The following is a 14,334-nucleotide window of genomic DNA, read 5'->3' as shown; positions in this document are numbered from 1 at the left end:
CATAAGTTGTAAACGGAGTGAAACAGATGCACTAACATTATAAATTACCAGAATTTCATGCTTGCTCACTAAAGGTGAGCCCTCTCTAGAAACCGTTCTATATTATGACTGCATGATGCATTGATGACAGGGCTAACTAAGGTCAGCTGCAGGAAACTGTCTTGCAGAGTAAAGAATTTGCACTCCGGTTAGATGAATAAACTGATATAAGTGGGATTGCTCAGCTACTTTTATTTGTGAAATACTGCTTTGATATATTTCTATTCACAGAGTTATTAATAGAAATAATGTATATTGAGGGCGATTGACAGTTATAAGCGGGGGCTGGGAAAAAAGTTTTGAGAATAACTGGTCTAACTGGGCAATTTGAGGAGAATGTAAAAAAGTATTTATCTGTCCTCTACGGCAAAGTGTTACATTTATCCTCCTTTTAGAGTCTTCATATCATTTGGCTGTACGCAGGTTGCAAATTGGTATATGTTTTTGTTTAGGTTTGGGCTCAAGAATTTCTGTGATATTTAAGATATTTCTATGATTCATTTGATTTTTTTTCATCCTATTATGTAATCTTCCTCCACCAATTTTGTAATTTTTATCAAACAGGGGAAGGGGTAGATGATGCAAAGATGTCATAGCTCAGGTGCAGCCAATTGGGTTAATTCATCCCTGAACATCTGGGATCGCTGGCAGCCCTCTTTTGTCAGCAAACGTTGTACTTGTAGCTATCATGTTAAAGATAAAAGAGGAAACACACATCCACAGAACTGGACTTAAAGCATTCAGGGAGTTCCACACACTGTTCCTAAGGAGTGGCAACATATTCCCCAAACAGACGCACTTTATTTAATTAAATCTTTTCCTCAATGGATCAGTATTGATGCTTTGCCATCTTGGCATCACTGGTGATTTCCAGCTGCGCTGAAGGGTGTTTGTCTTATTATTTTGCACTGATTTTGCAATAATATAGTGACTTTCAGGAAAGCACATTGAGAATGGCATATTAACTATAAGGCTAAAGCAGCAGTGAGTTAACTCTTGACCTAACATTCCAAAAACAGATGTTCTTTATGATGTATTTTTAGCTCAGAGAGAAAAGAAGAAATTGCAAACTCAGCTCAAAGAAAAACTTCCCTGAAGAACAAACAGCTAAAGGAAAGAAAATGTCATTAAGCTGTTAATTAGAACTTCTTTGTTCTTTGTTTAGAACCTGTCAGGTGTGTTTCACTAAATATTGTTGAATAACTACTGTATGTTAAAAGTCAAGGCTAAAACTTTAAGCATTTATTATCCCCGAGCCTCCTGTGTGATGGTCACAAGGGCTCTTAGTGACCCTGTCTGTATATTGACTGCAAAAAAGGCGGACAATTTAAAAAAATTAGAGTAAGGATCAGGAGAAGAAACAGTCAAGAGCAGAGTCATATCACAAACCAAAATCAAAGTCAATAATAGCAAAGCTTGTTTTTAGGACCAGTAAACAAATATCAAAAGAATCACAAGTAGTTATGTTTTCTCTAATCTCAGATACCAAATGGCCATTGACACAACCTTTTAATCCTTCACCAACTGACCCTCAATTTCATGATTCTAGAAGACACACTACTAGCAACCAGGACCCATATCATGACAACTGTATCCACAAAATGGTGGTGCTCATCGTCAAAACAAAATGGCATCTGAAAAGGGAGGTTAGAAGCATGCTCTGATACAGCATGTTATGTTACCGCACCCATCACACGAAAAACCACTTTAGTATTCCAGATTAGCATAAAATAAAATTTAGCTTCAAAACTAAAGCTCCAATCAAGAAAATGACCACAGAATTCAATTCCTTGAGTACAAAAATACCAGAAATGACACCAATTTGATTTTTATAGCTCAAAAAAAGCCTGGAAAATTTCAAAAGGAAACTCCATTCATAACATATATAATCAGCTCAATGCCAAGCAGTAGCAGGCACAGAGAGTATTTGTGCCCTGTGTCTGTGTCTCTTTTATTGAGTATCTTCAATAAAGTCCTATTCTGTTACAAACTTTGAATCTTGCTGTTGGCTCTGTATTTATTTCAACAGTTTTATTGGCGCTGCGAGCAGTGTCTGAAGAAGGTGACCCACACCATCCTTCCTTCCCCCATCCCCCCCCCCCCATATGTATCTTTTGGCTGGTGAGTAGCTGGATTATTTTCATCTATGCCTTAGGGCTTGCCCTCTCTGAGATTGGTTCTCTGTAGAGCACCACATCTCCTACATCTTCCTCTTTGTTCCTGCACACACATTCTGTCTGTTTAGTCATTGTGTCAGTTTTATAGCAAATGACTATTTTAGAGCCAAAGTAACATTTGAAAGTCCACTCATTTTATTTATAGTTAATAGAAACGGAGCAAAACAAAATGGGAAAAAATAACTTTTTGTTTTGAAAAAGTAGGATAGCCAACAGATAATTATTCTAATACTGAAGCTATGTAATATGTGACATGTGGTAGCCCTCTCCACCAGAATAAAATCAAGAATGACAAAAGTAAAAAGGGCCCTTTTACATTTAGAAATACTTGTGGGAAAATACAAAAAAGGAAGAAACAAAAAAAAAAAACAAATATAATGGACAAAATAATAATGCTCTAGCCCTGTGTTGCATACCTGTTTTCCTGTGTCTACCAGATAAAATTGTTCATCTGTTTGCTCATCATTGTACCACAAAATACTCACCACATCTTTAATGTTTTACTTAACCATTAATTCTTCTGCCTACTGCCTTTGCTTCAAACTTTCCATCTATATCAACTCAAAGTGCCTCTGGCCATTAAGAAGCTTTTAACCCCTTTTGGAAAATATCATGCCTCAGCTAGCATTCTTCCACTGGCTGCAGTTCAAATTCATGTTGTGTGTCTATTTGTTTATTTTTGATTATTTTTATGCTGATTATGTACATCTTTCTTTATTTTTGGTTTTGTCTATATATATGTTTTGTGGGTGATCCCGCAAGAGGTGGAACTGTCCTCCACACTCTAAATCCAGAGGGTCTATCACAGTTCCTGTTGTTCATTGTGAATTGCTTTGGAGTGGTGACTTTTTGTGCTTTTGTAAATTCTTTATGCCTTGTGATTTTTCCGGATATTTTCAACCTTCTGCTTTGTGTTTTGGCCTTACTTTTGGATCCTCTGCTGAGACTCTGTTCACCTTGGATTGTCTTCTTGTTACAAGCAATTCTATTTTGTCTTTGTGCTGCATGGTGCTTTATTAGGATTGGAATGCTTTTTTTGTGCAGAATAAATATTTTTTGATTTTGTGCTTTGGAACCCTTTAGTGCTTGGGACTCCCAGATCAAGAATGAATAACATTCTGCCAGAGCTCATTGTACAGGCCTCTCATTGCCTTAGCGGAGCAGCTAAGTGTCATATGTTCAAAATGGGAAATGTTGCTTCAGCATTCTCAGTCCTTGGCTATGTGTTGACTACTGCTGGTAATGAGATCCTGCAATCTCTTGTTTGACCTTCCTGGCCATAATTTCTCTTAACAGATCTATGGATGTCTTTCAGCTACATGGTTTTCTACCCTTTAGTATCCTGGTGAATTTGGCAAACCTATGGTCAGGTTGCATCTATTTAACATTTGTGCTGCTGTCCCTGACAATTACTTTTCAGGGGCACCCAGCACCTGTAAAGCATGCCCAGTGAGAACATCTATTAATGAGAACAGCATGTCACTGCTAGTGTAATTGTTTTATTTATGGGTGGCAGAGATTTCAGCACAAATGCTGAAATCAGAACTATAACACAAAAGAGAGAGAGTCGGAAGCATGCCGCACTCACCACATGACGAACCACTAGGATTGGGACCTGAGTACAATGGGTGTCTCCTCAGCACCACACTGTAACAGTATGAAGTTTTTTTTATGGTGGGTGGAGTGACAGGTCAAGTTAATTAATGTGGGGGCTGTCATAAATGAGCAAAACCCTAAAATTGTAGTCAAGACAGCTAGATTGTACTTGTATAATTCATAAACAAAAACATAGTCCTTCTTTCATATTGAGAAGAGGAATTACTGCACTAATTTATTATCATCAATTGACACATATGTAATAATCTATAATATTGTTAAAATAGTAAACATAACAGAGTCGTAATTTGACACATAACACTTAAGATATCTAGAGGACATGCACTCTAAGAGTCAAGAAACAGAGAAAGAAATGATTAGAAATGACACAGTATGAATAAAATGTAGAATTTCAGCAAGATGTCAACCCATAGATTTTTCTATTCATATGACTTATGTGCCAGTTTCATTATTTTTTCATATACAGTGGAACCTCGGTTCACGAACAGTCTTGGTACACGTACAAATCGGTTTACGACCAAAAAGTTCGCGAAACTTTTGCCTCAGTTCACGACCACACACTCGGTATACGAACAAGCCAGTTTCCCTTTCGGTTTGTACATGTTCAGTCTCTCCCTGTGCATTTCCTGTGCAGCGAGCAAGACAGAGAGCGAGAGAGAGTGCGACACACACACACATACACACACACACACACACACACACAGGCAGCGCGAGAGAGAGAGCAAACACACAGGCAGCGCGAGAGAGAGAGAGAGAGACGCGCACACACACAGGCAGCATGAGAGAGAGACAGACGCACACACACATGAGAGAGAGGGGGCTGGACACATAAGGTAGGAAGGCAGTTAAAGAATGCACTGGGCTTGATTTTGTTTTCACTTCTGTTTACAGCGATTGGTTCGTAGCGTGCATTGTTGCAATGTTACTTTTCTTGGTGGTTTATTAGATTACAGATTTTTTCAAATGTTCATTTTTTTCCCTGTGCTTAAAACTCATTAAAAAAAAGTGTTTTTAGCCAGCGGTTGGTAGTGCTATAACGCGAACTATTGCAGTGTTAGTTTTCTCTGTTGTTCTCACTGTTATTCAATGTTTTTACATTTAGTTTACTATTACGCTGTGCATTCTATGGTTTAATTAACTACATTTGTGCTTGAAAACTTAAAAAATATATATATTTACATACAGTTCGTATGGTCTGGAACGGATTAATTGTATTTACATACAATCCTATGGGGGAAATTGCTTCGGTTCACGACCAAATTGGTTTACGACCAGAGTTTTGAAATGAATTATGGTCGTGAACCAAGGTTCCACTGTATTGCAATTACAAATGACAAAGAGCAAAAGCATGCCCCAATAATTAACCAAAAACCCACATTACATGCACTATTGTACGTCAAGGTGGTACACCGAATACCATGTCCCTCTACAATGTAAATCTGTTTAACCTGATACTAGAAAGTAGCACAGCAAGGGACGCTCATTGAGCTGTAAACTCAGGACTTAACGGTACCACAGTGACAGAATATAACATCTGAAATGACAAAATGATTTTATAAACAAAGCAACAAAAATACTTAAAAAAACCTGCACTACCTCTGTGGCTTTCTCTGTCTTGTGGCGGTTTCTTGTGCTTACCCTAGCAACCTCTTACTAGGACCTGGCATCCTCTTTCAACAAGATACATGTATACAGCAGTAATGTATTGTAATATTGTAAGTTGCCTTGAATAAATTAAATTAAGTACCTCCTTGTGATGTAAGTAGGAAAAATAACAAAAAAGAATCTGAGTGGATTTTATTAGGTCAGAACTACTAGCAATTTTGAAAGAATCTGTTTAATTCTTCTTTAGAAATTTAAAATAAGCATTTCTATACTTGACATCTTCATATTAGGTGGTGATTAATTGAGTTTGTGTATGTATTTGTGATGAGATTAGTGCATGGTAAAGCACAAATCTGCCATGGATGGTCCCAAATCCGCCACGGACGGTACCAAGCCCGGCTGTGCAAGGAGGGGAGTGCAGGGCCCCGTAAAAACCCTATTGCTATGGAAACAGCAAGAAATCATCATCACCTACGGAATTAGGATCAGTACAAAAATGATGACCACTCGGAAGAAACCCACCTAGGCATTCAACACCTGATGCAGTCAAATGTTTTTAATGCGAAGGCATTCTCCCGAATTAGAACATGGAATGTATATTCTTTATATCTAAAGCTAGTGCAGCTATTTAAAATTATGGATACCTACCGAATGGACATTTTGGGCATTAATGAATTATAATGGATGGAAGTGGGAAACTGATTAACAAAGGGAACATCGGCAACAACCAGCAACATGACCGTTCAAGTTTATGTGCCAACTAACGATGCAGATTAAGTCCAAAAGGACCAAAGTGGTCACCAAATAAACTTCAAAACGTCTTGATGGATATTCCAAGGCACAATCTACTTCTACTCATCAGTGACATGAATGCACCCATTGAAAGTAATCACAATGGGTAGGAACACGTAAGGAAACTGCATGGCATAGCATCACAGACAACCGACAATGGCAAAAGACTGTAGCTGCTCTGTATTGGCAATACATACTTCTGGCACAAAACAAGAAAACATGGCAATGGCATCATGTGAAATAAGATTGACTACATTTGCATCAATAAACAATGACAATCAATGTTGCAGGATTTTCTAAATATGTAAAAGTAAAAATATACATTCTGTAGGATTGACTAAAATACAGTGGGGTAAAAAATTGGAAAGAAATGTCAGAAATATGAAAGATTTGTGCTGTTCTGGTCTATTAGAAATGTAACTTTAAATAAAAAGCATTTCACTTCAGATTGTGTGCTTTGAGATACTGGGGGCTGTACTGTTTTTTTATTAACATAAAAGCTGCACATCAATAACATAAATCATGCGAAATTTCACAGATATATCTGTTTAAATGTAATCATTGAGCTTGTCCCTCCTTCAGTCAGAAAGAAAATTATTTGCGTTAAGTCTGACTGGGTTTAGACCATTAACAGTGACATAAAAACCGATCACTTTTGAAAAAAATAATATTTCGGCAGCATCCCGAGCTTTGATCAAACAGATTATTTGTCATCTGTGATTGATATGCTTTCTTAGGCTATTCAAACTGTTATCACAAGTTGTGATTTTGTTATTGCTCTGCTTCAATACATAAACATAATGCATATATATTTGTAAATCACTCTGGCCAGCTGTTTTGTAATGTACTGAATCTCATTGTGATTTGTGCTAAGACTGATGAGAAAGGGAAAGGAAGCATTTAAAAGTTTGTTTCTAACTCATTCTCATTCTTTAATGCTGTATAAATGATGCAGCTGGCATTTCACATTATATCTCGGTGAAAAATTGTTTTGTGGAAAAAACATCTTTTGTAACTCATGATACTAAACCACAGAGCACTGCTCAAATATGTGAATGAATTATTTTGCTTGTTTTTACATGTAACACCATTTGTTAACCATAATGTAACTGTTATTAAGCAGTAATTATATTTTGTTTCAGTAATTTAACCACTTACAATGATTTTGCAGTGATATTATTCTACATCTGAACCGGAGGAGTACCAATGTACTGGGGAGGAGTATGAGTAGGTTAGTCATGAATTGTTTTAAACTAGGGAATGGGGAGCAGGGAGTTAAGGACATGCCAGGTTTAGAACTATACATGGATGAAAGGAGTTGGGGTTCCAGTTTATGTCAAACAGAATTTAAACTCAAGACTCTTCATTTGGACGTTGAGCACCATCTTAGTGAGGACATGTGGCTTTGCCTGAAAAGACCATGCAATACAGGCAGTGATTTCAACACCCATCTTTTTAGTAATATTAAAAAGGCAATCCCGTTTACAGGGGGACAATTCATGGGAGACTTTAACTATCTGAATATCAACTGGGATAACTTTGCAAATGGCGTAGCACAAGAGGATTTTTCAGAAGTAATCAGTTACTGTTTTGTAAAACAGTATGTTAAAGCACCAACATGGGATGAAGCTTGTCTGGATTTAGCATTATGTAATAATCAGGATATAATTGAGGGTATAGAGGTAATTGAACTACAAGGGTCAAGTGACCATAATATAATACAGTTCACAGTGTTTTATAAGAGTGTGGATGCAATGACTAAAATTGTTTAACTTTTAAAAGTTTAACTTTGGCAGGGCAAATTTTGAGGAGATGTGGCAAAGTGTAAAGAGGATAGACTGGGATAAGCTTTTAAGTGTGGAGACAGTTGAGGAGCAGTGAAACAGGTTTAAAAATGTTTTACATATAATACAGGATAGGTACATACCTAAATTTGGAATTAATAGGAAATTTTTAAAAACTCTGGAATTGGTTAATAAAGAGTTAAAAAGAAGCTGCAAAGGAAAAAAAACAGCTGTATAAGGTGTATAAGACTAATAACTCCAAAGTGAATCGTAGGGCTTATGAGAACATGAAGGCAACCATTAAGAAGCATATTAGGGAGGCCAAAAAACAGTTCTTTCAGTATTTTAATAGTAAAAGAGCAGTCAAAGAGGGCGTGAAATGCATCAAGAATAGTAAAGGGGAATTAAAAGATACAGACACAAGTGGGACTACTAAGGAGGTTCTGAGTGATTTAGAAATTGTAGAGGGAGAAGTACTGCTCAGATTAAATAGGCTGAAATCAAACAAATCACCACGAACAGATAATATTTTCCCTCAAGTTCTTAAGGAGGCAAATGAGTAAATATATAATCCCTTGACACATATTTTTAGAAAGTCACTCTGCACTAGGGAGATTCTGAAGGACTGGAAGATGGCAAATATTATCAAGTCAAGTCAAGTTGGAGAGCATGCACTGGTACAATGCATTGCCGTACCCACCACACGACAAAACAGCTCGGGATCCTGGTTGGCAACCCCCCAGGTAGACACACGGTCCAGTCCTACCCTCCGGAAATGGCCTTCTATCTGCCGCAGCCAAGTATTACATGGGCGACCCCTTGGCCTGGTCCAGCCACTCGGGTCCCCAACAATCAGGATCCTATGTGCTGGATCACCCTCAGAGAGTCGCGCCACATGGCTGTAGTGCCGTAACTGATGCTCCCTCACAATGCAGGTAATGTGTCTCCATGAGCAACCGCTCATTTGACACAAAGTCAAACCAACGGTACCCAAGGATTTTCCAGAGAGACACAGTACCAAAAGAGTCCAGTCTTTGTCTCAGGTCACTGGATAGTATCCATGACTCGCAACCATATAGCAAGACAGGAAACACCAGTAATCTAAAGACTTGGACCTTCATCCTTTTGCATAGATATTGGGAGCACCACACACCTCTTTCCAGCACCCTCATGACCCCCGATGCTCTCCCCATCGGTCTACTGACTTCATAGGAAGAGTCACCAGAGAGATGAATGTCACTGCTAAGGTAAGTAAACCTCTCAACAAGGTCAACACTCTCTCCGCAAACAGACGCACTGCTGATGGCAGTGCCTAAGAGATCTTTAAAGGCCTGGATCTTGGTTTTTATCCAGGACACTTGCAAGCCAAGACACTAAGACTCCTCGCTCAGTCTCTCGAGAGCCACGATCAGAGCTTCCATTGACTCTGCGAAGATCACAGCATCATCGGCAAAGTCAAGATTAGTGAATCTTTCTTCACCAACAGATGCCCCACAGCCCCTTCATGACCTTGCCCAACACCCAGTCCATACAAGCATTGAACAGAGTAGGAGCAAGAATACACCCCTGACGAACCCTAGAATCAACTGGAAAAAACGCACAGGTTCTGCCTCCACTCTGCACAGCACTCACAGTCACTCAATATTATTCCATTATATAAAAAGGTTTGAATAACATGAGGACATGTTTTACTAACATGTGTAGCATACGGCCGGAGCTCTTGCCAGGCTGGGATGCCTCCACACTGAGAAGACCGGGGGAGCAAGTGGGGCCAGAGCGTTACCTCCCCTGGGACGCTAGATGGCAACCCCCCAGGGTTGAAGCGGTGCCTCGGACTCCTGCAGGGCTGCATGGGAGTTGGAGTGTGCTGCAGCCCTGTTGGGATACACAGGTGCCACCAAGGGGTGCTGCAGTAGGAGCTGCTGAGCCCTTATGGGCTGTTCTTCAGCCACACCTGGAAGTGCTGCAAGAAATGAGTAATCAGGCACCTGGAGCACTTCCAGGTGCATTATAAAAGGAGCCAGCAGCCACTACTCGGGTAGCCAGAGTCGAGAGGAGGAGCGATGAAGCTTGACCCGAGGAGTGAAGGTGGAGAAAGATAAAGAGAAGAGCTGTATTGTATTGTGCTGTGCTTGTGCTGGGACTGTGTTATACTTGTGGGGAACAGGGAATGCATTTCCCACAAGGGAAAAAGGGAAAAATAAAACCTGTGTGCCATGAACTTGTGTCCCACACGTGTCTGTGTTGGGTTCAGCTGGCGGTGCCAGCCTGGTGGACCACACATGCTGGAATTCTATGAGGAAGCAACAAAAGGATATGCTCAAAGTGGAGCATGTGATATTATTTATCTTGAGTTTCATAAAGTATTGGATAAGGTGCCACATGAGAGGTTGGGCATCAAACTAAAAGAAGTGGGAGTTCAGGGTGATGTTTGTTGATGGGTGTAGGATTGGTTCAGACACGGAAAGCAGAGTGTAATGGTGCAAGGAACCTCATCAGAATTGGCTGATGTTAAGAATGGTGTTCCACTGGTGGTTTTAATATATAGAAATGATTTGGACATGAATATAAGTAACAACCTGGTTAAATTTGACAATGATTCTGAGATAGGTGGATTGGCAGATAATTTGGAATCCTTTAAATCATTACAGAAGGACTTGGACAGCATATGGGTTTGGCCATTTGTGGAAGATGAAATTTAGTATCAGTAAATGCTAAAGTATTACACATAGGAAGTAAAAATGTTAGGTTTGAATACACAATGGGAGGTCTGAAAATCGAGAGTATACCTTCTGATAACGATTTAGGAGTAGTTGTCATCTTGTAAAGTAAAGCTCTTTGAGCTACATGATTTGTATGAAAAAGTGCTATATAAATAAATGTTGTTGTTATTGTTGTAGTGGACTCTAAGCTATCAACTGCCAGACAGTGTTCAGAAGTCATTAAGAAGGCAAACAGAATATTAGGTTATATAGCACAATGTGTCCAAGGTGGTTATACTCAAGCTTTATAATGTACTTGTGCCAACCAAGGGGCACCTGGTGTATTGTGTGCAGCTTTTTCTCCAGGCTACAAAAAGGACATAGCAGCGCTAAAAACGGACAAGAGAAGAGCGACTAGGCTCATTCCAGGGCTACAGAGGATGAATTATGAAGAAAAATTAAAAGAGCCTTTCATTTAATTAAATTAATTAAAAGCCTTTTCAGTTTAACACTAGAATTACCAGAGCCTACGAAAAAACTCGTAAATCCGTCCACCTTAAATCGCGTCTTAAATCCGTTTGCACCTCTCCGCCAGAGTCCTTTGTCATCTAAATGTACTGATAAACAAAAGCTACTAGCAGCCAGCTATTCCATCCCCCCACCGACTTAGAACGAACTTCTCTCCTAGCTCAAGCCTTGCCTTGATTTGATTACCTGGGATTGAAGTGGAGTTTTAGAGTGGAAATAATTCTAGCGTTATTTGGAATACACGCATTTCATGTGTGTTCCATTTCTATAGTATGCTGTGCAAACACATTTTTAAAACAGAAACGTTTTTCATATTCTAATAGTAAATGACAAAATGTAGGCATAAACTACAGTATATAACGTATGAAGCCTGAAGTCTATATATCAAAGAAACACTTTCACAAAAGATACAAATAAGAGAACACGTGTGCCTTTTTTTTTTTTTAATTTTTTGAATGAAGGCGCACGTGTTCTCTTATTTGTATCTTTTGTGAAAGTGTTTCTTTGATATATAGATTTCAGGCTTCATACGTTATATACTGTAGTTTATGCCTACATTTTGTCATTTACTATTAGAATATGAAAAACGTTTCTGTTTTAAAAAATGTGTTTGCACAGCCTACTATAGAAATGGAACACACATGAAATGCGTGTATTCCAAATAACGCTAGAATTATTTCCACTCTAAAACTCCACTTCAATCCCAGGTAATCAAATCAAGGCAAGGCTTGAGCTAGGAGAGAAGTCCGTTCTAAGTCGGTGGGGGGATGGAATAGCTGGCTGCTAGTAGCTTTTGTTTATCAGTACATTTAGATGACAAAGGACTCTGGCGGAGAGGTGCAAACGGATTTAAGACGCGATTTAAGGTGGGACGGATTTACGAGTTTTTTCGTAGGCTCTGGTAATTCTAGTGTTAAACAAAAGAAGATTAAGAGGTGGTATGATTGAAGTGTTTAAAATTACGAAGGGAATGAGTACAGTGGATTGAGATTGTTATTATAAAATGAGTTCATCAAGAACGTGGGGAAACAGTTGGAAACTGTTAAGGTTAAATTTCTCACAAACATTAAGAAGTTTTTCTTTACACAGAGAACCATTCAGTAGACACTTGGAATAAGCAGAGGTAATATTAATCACATGGTCAAAAAACTATTATTGACATTTTAAAGACATTTGAAATATATGATCATGAGGCACATATTCCATGTATTGTAAGTCTTGGTTGGTGAGTGGTGCTATGTCTTGTATTCAGATTTATACTTTTTTGATAATAGGTCCCATCTCTATTATAAAGATAAACTTGTAATCCAAACAAGCCGATCAGTAGGGAGGTTGTAGAATAGCTAGAGAGACTGTATATTACATAATATTAAATCTATTGTATACAGCTTCCTTGAATAGCAAAAGGTGGCACAGAACAGGGTTAGGGCCCATCAAAGTTGGCAAAAATTGAATTACAGCCATGAGTCCTTCTGAACAACTCAAGATAATTAAGTAACTCAAAAGGAATCCTTCAGGAATGCCAGTTGGAGCAGCACAACTTTCTTTATGTACCTCTGTCATCTTCCTTTTTTTTAGGTACTGCAGGTATTGTGTGTCACTGAAATCCTAACAAACTGGACAATGCACCCTTTGACCCATAATCTTTGCTCCTAATTTTTCTCATTTCTTTGTTGATCCATAAGGAACTTGTCCAACCATTTTCCCAGTAATGAAGTCCTGTTAGGAATAGCAGCTATCTTCCTGGTGCTGGGTCTTCCTGGACATCATCTGTGCTAGACGTTTCAGCTATGAAAAGTTAACCTTTTCAAATGCCATATTATAAAACAGTCTCTCTGAACTCTTGACAGTCAGTTCCACTGCCGGCACTGTAATGATCTGACTTTTGTTTTAAATATTTTTTACAATCGTTCCTTGGCCTCTAAAAATTATTTTGGGTGTTTTACAGGTCATGGAATATAGTTGTTGCATTGTAGGACATGAAGAGTTTTCACCATTTTAACTTATTTTCTCCAGCAGTGTAATTATGTTTTTGTTATGGGTGGCACAATTGTGTGCTCTTTGTTGTCACTGTTGCTAGGTAAGTTCAACAGGAAGTGTGTGATTCATGACATTAAGGGGTTGTAGGCATGAAGGTCAGCTTCGGACAATTTCTAGTTTCTCCAAGTTTGTGCATAAAGCTTTTCCTTTAAATCTTAGTTTGAAATCTGGTTACAAACATTCTTCTGTCCCTTTGACCACAATCTTTGACTTACATTTTGACTCAGTTTACATATAAATTCTTGGTTTTGTCTCCCTCTTTTTTTAAATAAGCAACTACAATTTTTGTCTCATGTTTCAGGCTCAGTTACTTACTTCTCGCTCTCTCAGTTTTGACCTTAGTTAGTTCAAATTTAGCTGATTCCATTCCTCTCTCTTCATACTGTTGCATAGTACAGTCATTACTGCCACCAAAAGTCACAAATAAGGTCTCAACAAATACAAACTTTCAATGAAAAGGTGAAATAAAGAAGACAACAGCCTCTAATACATGATTATCAAAAGTCAGTCAGCTTCTTAGCATCTACTAATTGGTTTTAAGTCATCATAATTTCAGTTGTTGTGCATATCTTTACAATGTTCAATGTACTGATTAGCCAATAGAATGTATTTAGGTGAAACTATTTGCTTAGGGGATGTCTATATTACAGTTCAGAACAGAGGTTTACTAATAGCAAGGCAAACCTTATATTTTTCTAAATTCTCTTTATGAAGAATATTTCTCAAATCTTTCCTGCTTAAAATCAAAAAGAGAGAGAGAGAGAGAGGTTAGGAGCATGCACTGATATAAAGCCAAATTTTAATATAGTTCTAAATCATCTGGGGCCTCATGTATAACGCCGTGCGTAGAACTCACATTATAACATGGCGTAAGCACAAAAGCGGGATTGTGCGTACGCACAGAAAAATCCAGATGCAGGAATCTGTGCGCACGCATACTTTCACGTTCTTCCACTACATAAATCCCGACCAGCGTGAAAAGTAACGTACGTGCACGCGCCTTCTGTCCCGCCCCAACTCCTCCCAGAATTTCGCCTCTTTGAATATGCA

The sequence above is a fragment of the Erpetoichthys calabaricus genome, chromosome 12 (assembly GCF_900747795.2).
Source record: "Erpetoichthys calabaricus chromosome 12, fErpCal1.3, whole genome shotgun sequence".
Lineage (NCBI taxonomy): Eukaryota > Metazoa > Chordata > Cladistia > Polypteriformes > Polypteridae > Erpetoichthys > Erpetoichthys calabaricus.
This window is presented reverse-complemented; position numbering follows the sequence as displayed.